The sequence below is a fragment of the Homalodisca vitripennis genome, chromosome X, assembly GCF_021130785.1.
Source record: "Homalodisca vitripennis isolate AUS2020 chromosome X, UT_GWSS_2.1, whole genome shotgun sequence".
Lineage (NCBI taxonomy): Eukaryota > Metazoa > Arthropoda > Insecta > Hemiptera > Cicadellidae > Homalodisca > Homalodisca vitripennis.
In genome coordinates this window covers 73,244,469-73,260,577 of record NC_060215.1, presented here as the reverse complement: position 1 = coordinate 73,260,577, position 16,109 = coordinate 73,244,469, and the positions used below count along the sequence as shown (strand labels likewise).

Here is a 16,109-nt window from a genome sequence, read left to right as displayed (position 1 = left end):
GAAGAGAAGGGTTCAGGCTACGCGGCAGTGTTGCCAACATGTCGAAAAAGTATTCCCTACAGTTGTGAGAGTACCAGTACACTTACTTTCTGGACGTGCCTCGTAATACATATCCCAGAGCTGACAGCTGACTTGAGAAGACAATTTAAACTAAACACTCCGTGATGGTATAGCAGTGCTGGCCATCCGAGTGCACTGGGTTAAACAAGTAAAATGTAATTGTTGTGATTGACAAGCAAACAAAATTGTTGCCATGTTTGTGTATATAAGTATAAAAATAAATACTATTTGTACTTTTGGAAGAGAAAATTTATTTACATATGTCACAAAATTTCATATTTTTTATAATAAAATTACATAATAGCAAATTAATTCAACATGTTGTTTCCAATCATATTTTGGCAGAAATACAATATACAGAGTGTCCCACGAAGAGGTTTAAACGTTTGATTTTATATTACTTGTTCATTTATGCACTGACAATCTTCAAACTCTACACCCACCAATACATACACACTAATGAAGTTTGTCAAGGAATCTCTGAAAATATTGTATTCCTGAGGCTTGAACATTGGCTACCATTGAGCCAAAAATGTTCTCCATTTAATAGCTTTACAATTTATACAATTTAACTGATAAAAAAAAGAAATCAATCTAGAAAATATGAAATTTGTTAGTTTGGATTTTGTTACATTGGTGTTGCAAAATTTTGTCATCAAGGTTCCATGTTGGTCTAGATGTGTTTACAGGACTGTGCTAAAGGGTTTTGAAAATTAAATATTTTCACTGACACTATATTATACTGTGGAGAAAGGGGCGTTGAGCTGGGGGTAGTATAATTATAAATTAGGACTGACTTTGAGTGTCAATGTAACAATTATTTGCTACAGATTGACTATAATAGATGTCACCACCACAATCTGTTTTCACTTTTTATTTTAAGTTTCTTTGTTTATATTTTAAAGTTTTCAATATTATGATCAACTCAGTTCAGTTGTATTCTATTCTATTTTATTCAAAAGTGGTGGACCATACATCCTATGTTTGTATCCTTCAGGTTTTTTGCACTCTATAATCAGTAAAAGAGAGGTTTCAGTAAATTCCAGCCTTTTCAAGAAGCTTAACGAAGTGCTGTAACTTAATGAGCTTAATGAGCTTCCTATGAGGTAGCATAAGGTCTTAAACCAGTGTTCCAAATGCATCCTCACTCTCAAGCTCACTGCAGTAGAAAATCAATGCTCAGAAGTCTCCTCATGCTGTTCACACGGAGTCTCAATCAAAGATTCCTATCCCGGAAGGTACTTTTCCAGACTATGTTCTCTAACATGTCCAATCATCAGACATGCAAACTAAATCTCCAACTGTAGTGCCTCATAGGGAACTTCTCTGGAAGGTGAGTTTAAATAAGCTTACTAATCCTAGCTTTGGAGTTTTGGCCATACTTGATGCTTATCCTTTGCCCAGGAATTGGATTACCTGACAGTTGTATCTTCTGGTTAAACCACAGAATGGTTTTGGTCTCTTAAACTTCATTGATGATGCAATATTGCCAATTCATCAGTGGTTTTATTACCTGTAATTTCAGTGTAACCTGAGACCCAATAGAAAGTAAAGTTGTTGAGTATACCCAGCTTGGTGAATGCAATATAACTGTTTCAAACATTCCTTGACGTGAAGTCAAGATATGACAGTGCTCTCAGATTGCCTGTCTGTCTGTGAAAATGCACATTTTCGTTCCCTTACAACTGGTTCTCAGGTTCTTACAGGTGCACTCCACAACAGTTGTAATTCTGTATGGAATACAGAGCAGTACTCACCATCAGGGTGGTAGTTACCATCAGAGTGCTGAATCTAAATCCCCATACCACTGTACCACAACAGGTCACATTGGGGAAGAGATTTCTGTCCATTGGCCAATCCTCTCATGAAGGAAAGGGCTTTTCAAATTTTCTACTTAATTAATACATAATTGTCCTAAGGTCTGATGGCATATTAAAAGCTCAATTGCCATGTACCTCTTGAGTAACTCATTGGAGATGATATGTGTTCTCTTTCTGGCCACCATATGAATGCGCATTTATATTGATCGAAGGTCTAACAGACATTCCAGGACAGCTCCAGGACAACCTGTGATGGAGAGACATAAAAGGTTTTACAGAGTGGTGAGTCCATGACTTGCCAGGCTAATTTCTACCATAGCATTAGCTTACGCCCCCCCCCCCCCCAGGAAGCGCCCTTAAGACACCTAAAAATGAGCAGAACTAATTTTCTATGGTCTAACCTTGATGAAATGTTAAACTTGAAGTCTGATCCAAACTAACCTTAGGTACCTGTGGTTGTAGAAGAAGGTGTGGGTCCTATATCTTCCATATTGTGGTTTTAACTGTATGTCCATTGTAGTTTTAACTGTATGATTAGCAGGAACCTTTACATTCATCTTAACCTGTTCCCAACCATCGCTAAAGTCTGTGATAGTCATTATAATAAATCACTGTTTGAACACCCTAACTTTACCCACAACACCAGGTCAGGTCTCATAGGTTCGAATACGGATATTATCGAGCACAATTACATTAAAAAACTCATTAGCTTATCTACTTTGCTCTTGTGGGACACTAATGATAATTTTAATGTTTTAAAAATTATGAATGTGATTAAAATTGTCTTTATAGATTAAAAAGCTTTGTAGTTTTTTGTAAATTCTGGTTAGACTGCAAAATTTAAAAAACAGCTTCTTAGCGAGCACCTAAGACGTAAGCCGAATGTGTTTACAAAGTTCCATGTAAATCGGTTCTGTAGTTTTATGAGTCAGTCAGTGGTATTTGGCTTTATGTATTTATATTCAATCTTACGTAATTCCTATTTATCATTTACATACAAAACACTTAGCTGCAAAAATCTAGATTACACCTTTGGATGTCAAGAAATAGTTAACCAATTTCTTTTATATTGACAAACATGCAGACATTAACATCTATGTTATACATTTTACAATACTTTGCAATTGAATTCATTGCCAATGGGCTCTTTTCTTCTTGTATTAATCTAATATTCTGCTTGTTGTAAAGCATTTGTTGTTTTAACAATAAATGGTATTTAGCTTTATTTAGATCTTTTTATTTCTATCCATGCTTTATTGGTGTGTTATTCTTTCCCCTCTCTTCACAAAAATAACACAGATTTCATTTGTTATTTTCCTCTTAATTTATAAATTTAGTAACATTGAAAATAAAGTTGTGGCACTCAAAATATTGTAGCTAGTAACTGAAGCATTTGGACTTAACTTTTGAATAGACTTTTTTCAATTGCTGTAAATTATAAAGATTGCACTTGATTACATGGGACACAGTTCTACGTTGTGATCTAGAAGTCAAAATAACTAAGAACACCTTTTGTTCTGTATCAATGTTTCCAAAAATGCGCCCTAATAGAGTTGGTTAGCTTGAACTAAATGTTTTTTTAATAGTTGTCAAACTGATGAAAAGTTGTACTTAATTGAGGTTCTATGTATTTCCATGTTAAAGTTTTAATGTAGAATCAAATCGGAATTCAAGTTTTCCCTTTTCTCTTCATTTGTAGAGTTTGCTTGTAATTCCTGACTAGGAATAATATGTTATGTTTAGTTTAAGAAAATTATTTTTTGTAATTAAAATAAAATGTAATGAACCAATTATCTTCACCTTCAGCAACCATACGGAATGTCATAGATTGCCTCATAACAAATATATTAATACATGGCATGAAAGTAATCACTAGAATTTGATTCATTGCATTCTCCACATACAATTGGTCTGATAAATGTAATTAAGGATAGCTTCTTCTACACATAATTAGATATTGTTATCCCTCTATAGCTTGAATATTTTTTTCCTCTACTGTAACCCTTTGTAAAATGGTTCTTACTTGGTGCTTTGTCAATCATGAGGTTGCTGACAGTAATCTTTATTTCTTGAAAAGATGGCCAATTGTCTTTCACTTGACTGATGGTCTTGGATGTTATGCCACTTAGATCTACAAAAGTTTCAAGCTTCTATACAATTCCTTTTTTTTAACATCTTTTAATTTAATGTTGAAAGGCTTAAACCCTTTGGCTAACAAGGGCTAATTTATTTGGCTGAATAAAGCTATTTATAAATTGCCAACATCTAAATTTATCTTAATCTCTTTCTTTTTTCTTGTTGTGCATCTATTAGGATGACTTTTTTGTAAAGAACTCCAAATTGAAACTTAAATGTTTTTATATTTCATAAAACATGAACTGTTCCAAAAAACCTGTTTTATATAATGAGCTATATCTAATAGCAACACAGTTGGACCTGTTACCAACATTTGTCTGATAGAACAGCTGCCATAGTAGTTATTTGTTTATTGGTTGAGATTATCTTTATAAACAATGTTATCAGTTGGAAGGGTTTGCTACCTGATCTATACTTGTTTAGTAGATTCTATCTAAACAGGATATAGCATAAATTGATATTGGCACCTACGTTTGAGCACCCGAGTTAGCATCCAGGAGCGATATGGCATGTTACTACAAGCAAATTTTGAAGTACTGAGATAAAGGAATGGTTCAATAGATAGTTCTAGTTAATTACAGTTGTAGGGCTTAATGTTCTGTGAGTGCAAAAGCCTTTAGGAAGTCTAGCATAAGGTAGACATTCTAGCATGCCCTTTTTTTGAAGGCTTAGGCCAAGTGTACCTCTGCCTCTAGTGAAGCTCTTTTGCGGAATATTGACATAAGCCAGCCCCAATTCCTCCTCTCCCACCTATTCTAAATGTCTTGTTGCTCCATAGACTGCACAGAGGATCTTTTATGTTTAACATTTTCTTAGGCTCTAGGGGATAAAAGAAGTTATTACTTATGAGAAAACTAAAGCGGTTCAGTGTTTCTAATCATCCTAAGAGGTATTAAAAAACTCATTTAAAGTAGTTTTGCTGTTACAATGCTTCTTCAAACATGCCTGTGATGTATGCTTTACTGTTGTTATATTTAAAAACAACATTTTTTACACAAAAGTGTAGGTTAATATACAAGGTGTGGTAGAAGAGTAATGAAACTGAGTTTTTATTTGATCTATGTTAATTATTTTTTACACATATTTTTGGTCACCTTCAAAGAAGTTTCCCTGGGCAGCTATTCAGCGGTGGAGGCGTTGTTCCCACTCTCCATAACAATGCTGGAAGGCTTCAACTGATAACGTCTTTAGTTCCTCGGTTACGCTGAAGTTGGATGTTTTTAATAGTACAAAGACAACACCCTTTCAAGTGTTTTTTTATCTTAGGGAAAGAAGTCACCCCTGTGACTGAGATCAGTAAATAGGGAGCCTGGTGAATCACAGGACTACCATTATTGGTCAAACACTGGTCGATAGAGATTGCCATGTGACACGGGGCATTGTCATGATGGAGCATACAACGGTCTGAAATATCCGATTTGACACTCAGTACCCTTTTCCGGAGCCATTCAAGGACTTCTTTATGAAAGACTTGGTCAACAGGTTGTCCTGGAGGCACAAATTCTGTATGAACGACTCCCCTGCTATAAAAATAACAAATAAGCATGGTCTTGATTTTTAATTTGCTCATGCAAGCCTTTCTTGACTGAGGAGTGTGCCACTCTTCATTTTGTTGTTTTGTCTCCGGATCATAATCGAAAACCAGTGATCGTATGACTGAAAAAATGTGAGCCATTTTCAATACTGTCAAGAACATCAAGGCACACATTATTGTGATTGTCTTTTTGTTCAGTTGTCAGGTTTTTTGGTACCATCTTTGCATACACCTTTCTCATGCCCAAATCTTGTGTCAGAATCTGATGAAGAATGAAACGATTCAAACTCAATTCTATACTCATTAGTCTTAGTCTAAGTCGACGGTCTGACATCACCAGAGCCCACTTGTTTATGTTCTCGTCAGTTTTCGATGTTGAAGGCCTGCCAGAACGAGCTTCATCTTGAATTAACTCTTGGCCCTCTAAAAATGCCTTATGCCGCATAACAAATTGTGTTCTTGATAATGAATTTCCTCCCTGTAAGTTTTTTTGCAACTTTTCAAAAGTCTAAAGTCACAGATTCACCCAGCCTAAGACAAAATTTAATTTACACTGTTAACAGCAACAAACGACTGATAAATCTAAACTCTGACATGTGTTACATGACTTGTGCAACTGTATTTTTAACCCTACTGCTGGCATGAAAAGAATTTTCGTTGACAGAGGTCCGACTGATTTGGCAACAACGAATATTTGTCACCAAAGTAGACATGTACAGTTGTTTACATTTTAGACATTTATGAAACTATCGCCGGTAGTTGTTATGAAACAAGTGCCGGGTTTTGAGTTTGGAGGTACAAATCAATAGTATTTGTGGAAAAATATATTTCATAATGTTTTAGTGTTGTTATTACTGTGGTTTAGTTTTCTTAGGTTATAATTTTAGTTGTTCATTATGGGTTAAAACTTAAGAGACTGATCATGTGATCTCAGAGAGCTTGTTTTGGATCATCCTATTTCTAGTGATGCTAAAATTTATTCTGACAGACCATGGTTGCTGAAATTGTTTCCTAGTAAGTGTTCTCTCACAAATTTAGAATTTACTTTATTTTTGTTTCAACTGCCATGCTTACATATGTATAAATGCAGTCATAAGATTATTTTTCTTATCCATGAAAGATATTATTTCTTTAGAGATCAACCTACTCTCAACAAACAGTAACTAGGGTGCGCTTTTTCATACAAAGACATGTAATACATACATTTTGAGGTTAAAGTTAAGATAACTATACATTTTGGAATTAACTCAAAATTTAGAATAAGTTATACATTTACAGTTTTGTTGTAAAACGTATTGCTAAGCAGTTCCACAACAAAATATTTACAAAAACAAACAAAAATAATATTTTTTTGGATTTTGTTAAAGATAATTATTTACATGGAAACTAACAATAAGATATTGTAATATTTTCTAAATATTTTTGAATGAATTGTCATATAACTGCTTACATTTTTACTCGTAGTTATTAAGTAGGATACATTATAAAAAACATCTGTGTGGTTATGTACATAGAGCCTCCAGTACAGAGTGATACCGTTGCCAGTTCTAGGGTCAAATTGGTCGTGCTCGTTTATGCTTTGACGGATTTCTTTGAAACAAGTACCATTAGAAACAAATATTTGGTATCTAATACATTTTTTATAACTATACTTTTTTTTGTTATTTTACTTTTGTTATATTTTCAACAGACACCATTTTGTTAATATTAAAGAAAACAACACTGGTTAATAAATATAATTTCTCTTGTCTGTTCAAACCTATGTACCAAATTGGGTTTCTTTAGCTTAACTAGTTTTAGAGACAATAATTTTTTTATATAAAAATACGAAATGGCAGCTAGTGGCTAAACAAGAAATTTCTCGGTCTATATTTATATGACATTTTTGTTTTAAATGATGAATACTATCATGCATAGAAGTTTGTGACATCCTTTTGTGAACAGTCTGTACTGTTTAAGTTATTAAACTTAGAACCGGCTTTAGTGAAATAACCTTGAGTTTTACCACATAAAAAGTATTGTTAAATTTCAACACTCTAGCACCCTTATTTTTGGTTATAGGATTATGGGAGTTGTCTCATTTTTTAAATGTGAGTAATTTCCATCCAAACTTTTAACAGTTTTGTAAAGTTTACATTCCAGAATGTTATGTTTTTTAATATTTCTCTATAAAACCTTATTTTAAAATATATTTGTGTACAGTTAAATTTAAATGAGTTTTTTTATTAACATGTTAATAGAGGGAAATACAACTATATGGTCTTGCATTTAGAATAATTAACAAAACACAAAATGCAAAATTTCAAGATTTTCCTCCTAGGACTTGTATTTTTTGAAAGGATGAAGTAGCCAACTTTCAATAACCTACTGTATCTGTGCATATTTTCCTATTTATTATTAACTGTCAGGTGATTCTAGCGTTCAACAACTGTTCTTTTCAAAAAGAAGTCCTTTTTCACATAAACAATTGTCAACAAACACTGATAAGAATAAGAATGTTTTATTGTCGTTCAGGCTTACAAAAGCATTGACAAAGTTATTTATATTGAGCAGTATTGCCACGTCACTAACCTACTTAAATAAATAATATAAGGATATTTAAAGTTACAACAAATAAGTCAATAAATAAAAAACAGTTAAAAAATGTATTACTTAATAAAATCTTAACAACTTAATCTCTATGAAAACTAGAGATCAAAATAACAATAGAAACAATATAAGTTATACATACATAAACAAAACATAAATTTATTTATTAATAAAATTAGACAAACACTTATTATAAAACGTTAATAAATAATTAAGTACAGTTGCACAGTATAAAAATAAATTCTAAGTTTAAAAATTTATCACAGACAGTAAAAAAAAATTCATTTAAAGAATAAAAGGGATTGTTGAGTAACCACTTATAAAATTTGTGTTTAAATATCTTCACTGAATTTTCATTTATAAGGTGAATAACCTTATTGTACACTTTAATAGACAATACAATGTGACTAGATAAAGATTTGCTTAGTCTGTGATACTCAATTACTGCCTTATTCTTGTTACGAGTATTGTGGTCATGAATTTCATTTGTAAATTTTAACAAGTCATGATTCTTCAAAATGAAAGTAATCAAATCAAATATATATAAGTTTATGATTGTTTGCACTTCTAATTGAGTGAACAAAGGTCTACAGTGAGCTTTTGTTTCTGATTTTGTTATTACTCTAATTGCTTTTTTTTTGAAGAATTAAAATTTCATCGATCCTAGAACAGTTGCCAAATAAAATTAAACCATATCGAAAAACTGATTGAAAATAAGCATAATAAGCTGTTTTCAGATAGTGACTTGGTACACAACGTGTTAATTGTTTTAAAAGATATATAACTCTTGATAATTTTGAGGATATATAATCTATATGAGCCTGCCAACTTAACTTATTATCCATGTAGATTCCTAAAAATTTAGTCCTGGAAACCCTATCCTTGTCAATATTATTGCTGTCCATAGTTCTTAATGTAAATAACATCTTTTGAGTTTTATTTTCATTGAGCAAAAATCCATTTGTTCTGAACCAAGAACCAGCATCTGTTATAGTGGCTTGAGATAGTAAATTAAGTTCATTCACATTATTGACAGTATTTAGGAATGTAGTATCATCAGCATATAAAAATGATTTTGTGTTTAATGAGTTTGGCAAATCATTAATGCTAATTAAAAATAAGAGTGGTCCCAACACAGATCCTTGAGGTACTCCCCATTCAACAAAATCATCCTTGGATGTTTCACCATTAACTGAAACTGACTGTAAACGGTTCTTAAGATAAGATTCAAAAAATTTTAGAGGTGTACCAGAAATACCATAATATTTCAACTTCAATAAAAGGTCATCATGATTTACACAATCAAAAGCCTTAATCAAGTCACAAAAAGTAACCAGAGCAAAGGCTTTATTTTCAAATGTCAAAAGAATTTCTCTTACCAGCCTGTCCACAGCATCAATTGTCGATCTTCCCTTTCTAAATCCAAAATGAGAAAATTGTTGGTAGTTATATTTTCAAAGAAGAAGCTAACCTGATCATATACTATCAGTTCAAACAGCTTGGCTAATATAGGGATTAATGATACTGGACGATAACTCTCGGGTTCATCCCGCTCCCCTTTTTTTAAAAATCGGACATATTTTTGATTTTTTAAATTTGTTTGGAAAGACACCTTCCATTAAACACTGGTTGAAACTAAACGACAGAGGTTCAGCAATAGTGTGTATTATATTTTTTAATAAATTATTAGAGATGTTGTATATATCTTTACTATCTGTATTGTTAAGCCTTTTTGTTGCATGTATAACATCATCCGCTGAAATTAATTTCCATTCAAAATGTCTACGACCAATATTAACCTTATTTACTAATTCATTAACACTTATACTTGGTTTACTTATGCTTTGTTTAACTTCCTTAACACAATTGATAAAATAATCATTAAAAGTATCTGGTGGTAATTTAAATTTGTGATGTCTGGAGCTATTACTATTATTATTTATTATTTTCCATGCGGCCTTGCATTTATTATTACTTTTTTCAATTGTATTTGCATTGTACTTAAGCTTGGCTTCACTAATTGCATATTTATATTGCTTTTTCAACACTGTCAACTGTGCTACAGAGTTATGTGTTCTCAGTTGACCTAAAAACAATAACTTTTCCTTCATTTTTGCAAGGTCAGTGGTATACCACTTGTTATTTACTTGTCTGGAAGAACTGGTTCCAGCTCGTTTTAGGACTATAAAAAATTGTAAGAACCTCAAAATTACTTCTAATATCATTTCAAAAATCTGGTTTGCATCTTTATATGTAAACTTGAGATAAAGACTATGCCAGTCAAATGAGACAAGGCTGTCTATTAAATCTAACACAGCAGAGTTAGGTAATACAAACTTAAGATAATCTGTTTGCATACAAGTTAAATTATTAATACTTAAATCTATACAATTAATACAAAGTAACAAACCAACATGATCCGAGTATGGAAAATCAAAAAAGTTACAAAACTCTAACTGATGTCTAGCACAGTTAATAAAAATATTATCCAAGCAATTCTTACCCCGTGTTGCAGCTGAATTTAGGTAATAAAAATTGTTTTGTCTCAGTACATTAAGCAATTGTTTCACTGTTTTTGTACAGTTATTTATATTACATTTATTGTTTACGTCTCCACCGGCTACCACTGTATAATTGGGATATTGAGTTAAAAGTGACAGCATTTTATCCAGGTTATCAAGAAAAATATCTGCATCTCCTGATGGGGAATGGTATAAACAAACCACTATCAATTTTAAATTGTCAATAATTACTGCAGAAGCTTCAAAATGTACCTCCACACCAATGTTTCCCAGATCAAGGGACCTTGCCTGAACATAATCTTTGTATAGATGTGAAATAATCTATACATTCAACAGTCTTATTCAGTTATTATTTCTGGTTTTAGTTGTTTTGTGTGGTTCCTATATTCAAAATGGCATTTCATGATTAAAACTATTAAAATACTTTTATATAACTTTCATAAAAAATATTTTTTTTCTATTTTGTCTATTACTTGTTTTCTATACCCCTACTCTTATGAAAACAAAGTAAAAGTGAATATTACTTTCCAGAACATCATTACTCACCAAAGGGTTACACAACAAAGAAGGAAAACAATGGAAGTTTTTCCAAATAACCTATACAAAAATTGAATAAACTATAAAGTGTTAGGATGTGTATTATTCGTATCCTTAAAATGAAACGCTCCACGATTCTATGACCAATAGTAAAGTAATTAAAGTGCTAAAGATTTAACATGGTTCTTGTGGTGGTAAATTCAAGATGGTCGCGAATACACTCGACTCAAGTACAAATGGGATACTATTACCTGAGTTCTTTCTGTAAGATAAATACAAATCAATTTAAGTGTTATTTTTTGTTTTTTGATTTAGTATTGGAACAAGAGGGTTATATTGTAATAAATTATTGAGAACATTATAACCTTCTTAATTTTCTTCAAATTTTTGTGTGGATGTTTAAATGTTGTGACCTATACTTATGTTGTAGCAAATAGATCTATGCATGGCATAAGTAATTGTCCATTTAATGCTGGCATTTTTGTGCAGTTGAGTTTTCTTTATATCGGCTCTAACCACAAAACCGTTTTGAATTAAAAATTCACTTTAAAAATAACAAAATAAAAAGTTGTTTCTCATAAGAATTTTTGATGCTACTCTTTAGCAAAGAAACTGTAGGAGATAGATAATATTTCATAAATATTCATTTTCCTAAAATTTCTTCAAATTTCAATAAAACTAGTTTTTATACACTTATAAATTCACTATAAAACCAAAATGCCCTTATACTTATATGCACCTCCTCTCTAAAACTAAGTTAAGGCTGCCCTTCATCACAAGTGTCTAGCATAACATATTTTCAGTACTTAGAAGATATGCGTCAAAAGAATTTAGTTTAATGGTGTTGATTAATTTGCAACCACACATTTTACTTAAAAGATTCATTCTAATTATTAGGGGTTTGAAATGTGTATCATACGCATTTTAAAATATGTCTTATATAATGGTGTTTTAGCAACATTTTATTCCATCTGTAAAATTTGCAACATACTATACTTGTGGCCAATATTGTACTGAATTCATATACCAGGGCTATCCAGAGAGTAGGTTAAATTTTGCCCTGTAGCCGTTAGGAGCGGTACTATTATGGCCATTTCAATGTCAGGGCGTTACTATGTTCAGTGGCTTTCCAGCCATGCTAGTGAGAGGTTACTATTGCTCCTTGTTTTAAGATAGCTTAAAATGTGTGATGCAGTTGAAAATCCCATGAGTTGTGAAGTGCAGTCAGTAATATGGTTTTTGTTGGCTAAACACAATAAGCCAATTGAGAAATCACCAGCTATATGAAGTTTATTGCAAAAATGTTATTACTGAAGGTGGAGTGCGTCAGTGGTGCATTAGGTTTGAAGATGGCCGAACTAACATGCATGACGACGAACGAAGTGGACGGCCAAACATTGTCACCGATGAAATTGTCTCTTAAAGTCGATGAAAAGATAAAAAAACACCGCACATTCACAATAACAGAACTCTCACTTAGTTTTCCTAAAATTTAAAGGAGATTGTTACACGAAATTGTAATGCAGAAGTTAGGTTTCCATGAATGTTGTTTAAGATGGTTACTGAAAATCTTAACAGAAACCCATACAAAATCAGTGTATGGCTGCTTCATTGACATTTTTGTACACTTACAAAAATATGGTGACTTGCTGCTCAATTTAATCATCATTACAGAAGACAAAACACAGGCTATGGAGTGGGCACACACACACTCCCCCAAAAAACCAAGGAAATACTTGCAAACATTATTGGCATAGAAGATTATGGTAACTGCTTTTTGGGACAGAAAAGGAGTTCTTCATGTTGATTTCTAAGAACTTGGCACAACCATAAATACTGTGAGATATTGTGAAACCTTGCAAAAGTTAAGAAGAACAATACAAAACAAGCACAGAGGAAAGTTAAGTTCGAAAATTTTGTTTTTGCACGACAACGCCTGACCACAAACAGCAAATTGGACTCTAGAAGTCCTGGATGCTTTTAAGTAGGAAGTGTTTCAACATCCACCTTTCAGTCTGGACATTGCACCCTGCGACTACCACCTATTTCCAGCAATGAGACTTGGCTTCCTATGCAGTGCTTTGATGATAACGTGGAACTGCGGGAGGGTGTGACTACCTGGTTGAAGTCTCAGGTGGCAGAACTTTATAACGCTGGAATTTCAAAACTAGTTCACCGCTATAAGTGCCTCTAAACTTTTATGGTGTCTATGTTGCAAAATAGGATTTTAGTGTCACTTTCAAATGTATATGATGCCATTTTTTTTCTTGTACTTTGTTTTATGTTTACATCAAAACATAATGTACTTTTTGGCAAGCCCTTGTATTACCAAGCAGAGTTAGAGCTAAGATGCCCTCTCAAACGTTTAATCTGGGGACCAGTGACTTTAAGGTGACTTATGAACCACCACTAATGGTGTAGTAGGCAGGTTGTGTGCGAAAACAGGATCGCTCAGTGGTCACCCATCCAAGCGGCAGCCATGCTTGATGTTGCTTTATTTGGTTATTTCATATTAATCACCATACACGCTAGACTATGCCATTAACAACTTCGATTTAATTACAAGGTCATGACCAAACTTCTACAGCAAATATCTTAATGGTTTTGTTATTTTTTATATTTCTGTAAGTTTCTTTTAATTATGTTGACCTAATATTAGCAGTAAAAATTATAAGAAAAATATAATTTGTATAACTATTGTTTTTGGATGCTTTTAGTAATTTTTTATTGTAATATTTGAAAATCACATCTTTATGTAATATGTTCAAGAATGTAAATAAATTTCACACAAATTTACAATTTAGGTTTTAATTTTCTTTCATACATTATTATATTTTAAATATTTCATATAACTATATTTTCCCCTCAGATTCGATTACAGAATTAACTTTGAATTACAATTATAGAACCTTTTTTTATCTAATTTGGACTAATATGGAAAATGCATTATTTTAATGATATTTTGATATGGTAATTTATGGTAATAATCAGTTGAATTTTAGCCAGCTTTTCTCATTAGTTAACTCGATTCCCACCAGTCCCTCAAACTTTTCTACAACTATTAGCTGACTCGGATTACCACCATTTTCTCACATGTTTGACTATTATTATTTGGTATTATTTTATATTTAAAGTACCTATGTCCCATGTCAACAACATTAGTACCGATGACACCACAGTGGCGTCATAGTACTTTTTATGTAAAAGGTAACAATTCATCTACAAAAATAATGTTATTTAGCAATGTTATTACTATATACCGCCTGTATGTATTATATTTATGAATGTATGAATTTCTTATATTATACTTATGTATGAATTTCAACACAAGTATTTGATCAGTGTGACATGTGTCCACGCCGTTAGTACTAATGATATCACAGTTGCGTCATAGCATTTTATTTATGTAAAAAATTTGTTTTTTCATGAAAGTGATTATATTCCATAATTATAATGCTAAATGAATATCATAGGCTAAAAACTAAATTTGGGATTTCGGATACTATACTCATAAATAGGTCTGGACTTGATCTTGTTAAGCTGATATGAAATTCATGCTATCTAAGAATATTAAAGCTCATTTAAGATCTATTATAGAAATATTAATAGTTAAGTTTAATGAAAATTCTAAGGACTATTCATTAAATTTGATGTGTGGTCTACAGGTCACGTGAGTTACTATTTATTATGCTACTAATACCTGTATTTGTTGGTGTAATATTTGGGGTTTTAACAGTTTTTATAATATAATAATATAATAGTTTATAGGTCATTTAAAAAAAAAGGTTGAATTTTTATTTAACTCAAGTAAATCAACAATTTCTTTAAAAACTTTTGAATATTGAATTGTTGATAGTTTTTAACAATTGTTCTTCTATTTTTGTTCGTTTTCATCATAACTTTTAAATTTATATTTGGGATTTACTCCTCTACTGTACAGCCTCGTTAACTGAATTCATTCTCATTCATCCATATTTCTAGGTTATCAGGATAGATTTTGCAGAGAGGAGAGACTCAGACAATATTTGTCGAATTTCCATCATTATTTGTTTTTCCATTAATACGTGTTGGGTGTTCAGAACAATGTGTATAATATTTTGACAAATAGACAATGTTGTAGTAGCCCTACGATAGGTTTATAATTATAAATTTGGAAAATTGGCTTCATATTAATAGTAGCATCAACGGTTTCAGCGATGATCGGTGTAAAGAAAAATTGTTTCATCAGCTTTTTCTCCATTTGTAAAGGAGGATAGTGAAAGCTAGACAGCTAGACTGACCATTGATTTATTTTTGACGTAAGTTTGAAACATTGCCGGCGGAAATGTATTTCCTTGAACATATACGTGATCATACTTCTCAGAAATAGTGTATCAAAGTTAAGCAAAAGAGACTGATTAAGTTCTTTTATGAAACTGTATACTTATTTTACTATTTTTTATAGCAAAAGAATAAATTTGCTCTCTTTTACTGTTTGATTGTTTAACTAATTGATACTTCCCAAAAATGTAGTGTAGTAGATTAACACAAACCTAGTAGGTAGTATACATTACATACTATGCCAAGAGGGTTATTTAGGTTTTCAGACAACTCTTTGAATAATTTAGGAGTACATGTGGCATTATGCAGACTCAGCATTATATGCAAAAGCACTTTTGTCACAACTTTTGTCCTGAATGGCTTTTGTGAGGCTCTTATTTAAGATTTCACAGCAAATACTGAGTTTGTTGTAATGCCTTCTTTCATGAAATTGATAAGGAATGTTCAAAATAGTAATGCTGATTACTCTTGAACAATATCTTGGTTTCTGGGAATCAGTTAGAAACTTTGGCACCCATCTTGGACAAAAGTTGTAATAACCGTGACCAGCAGCCACAATTTATGTTAAAATTTATATAAGGGTACAAGTTA

At 32.0% G+C, this 16,109-nt stretch overlaps 1 protein-coding gene across 2 annotated transcripts in view; it reads left to right on the top strand.

Annotated features, from left to right (window-relative positions):
- Positions 1-16,109, top strand: part of LOC124369206 (mucin-12-like) — a 90,000-nt gene that overhangs the window by 13,239 nt on the left and 60,652 nt on the right. The window lies entirely within an intron of this gene.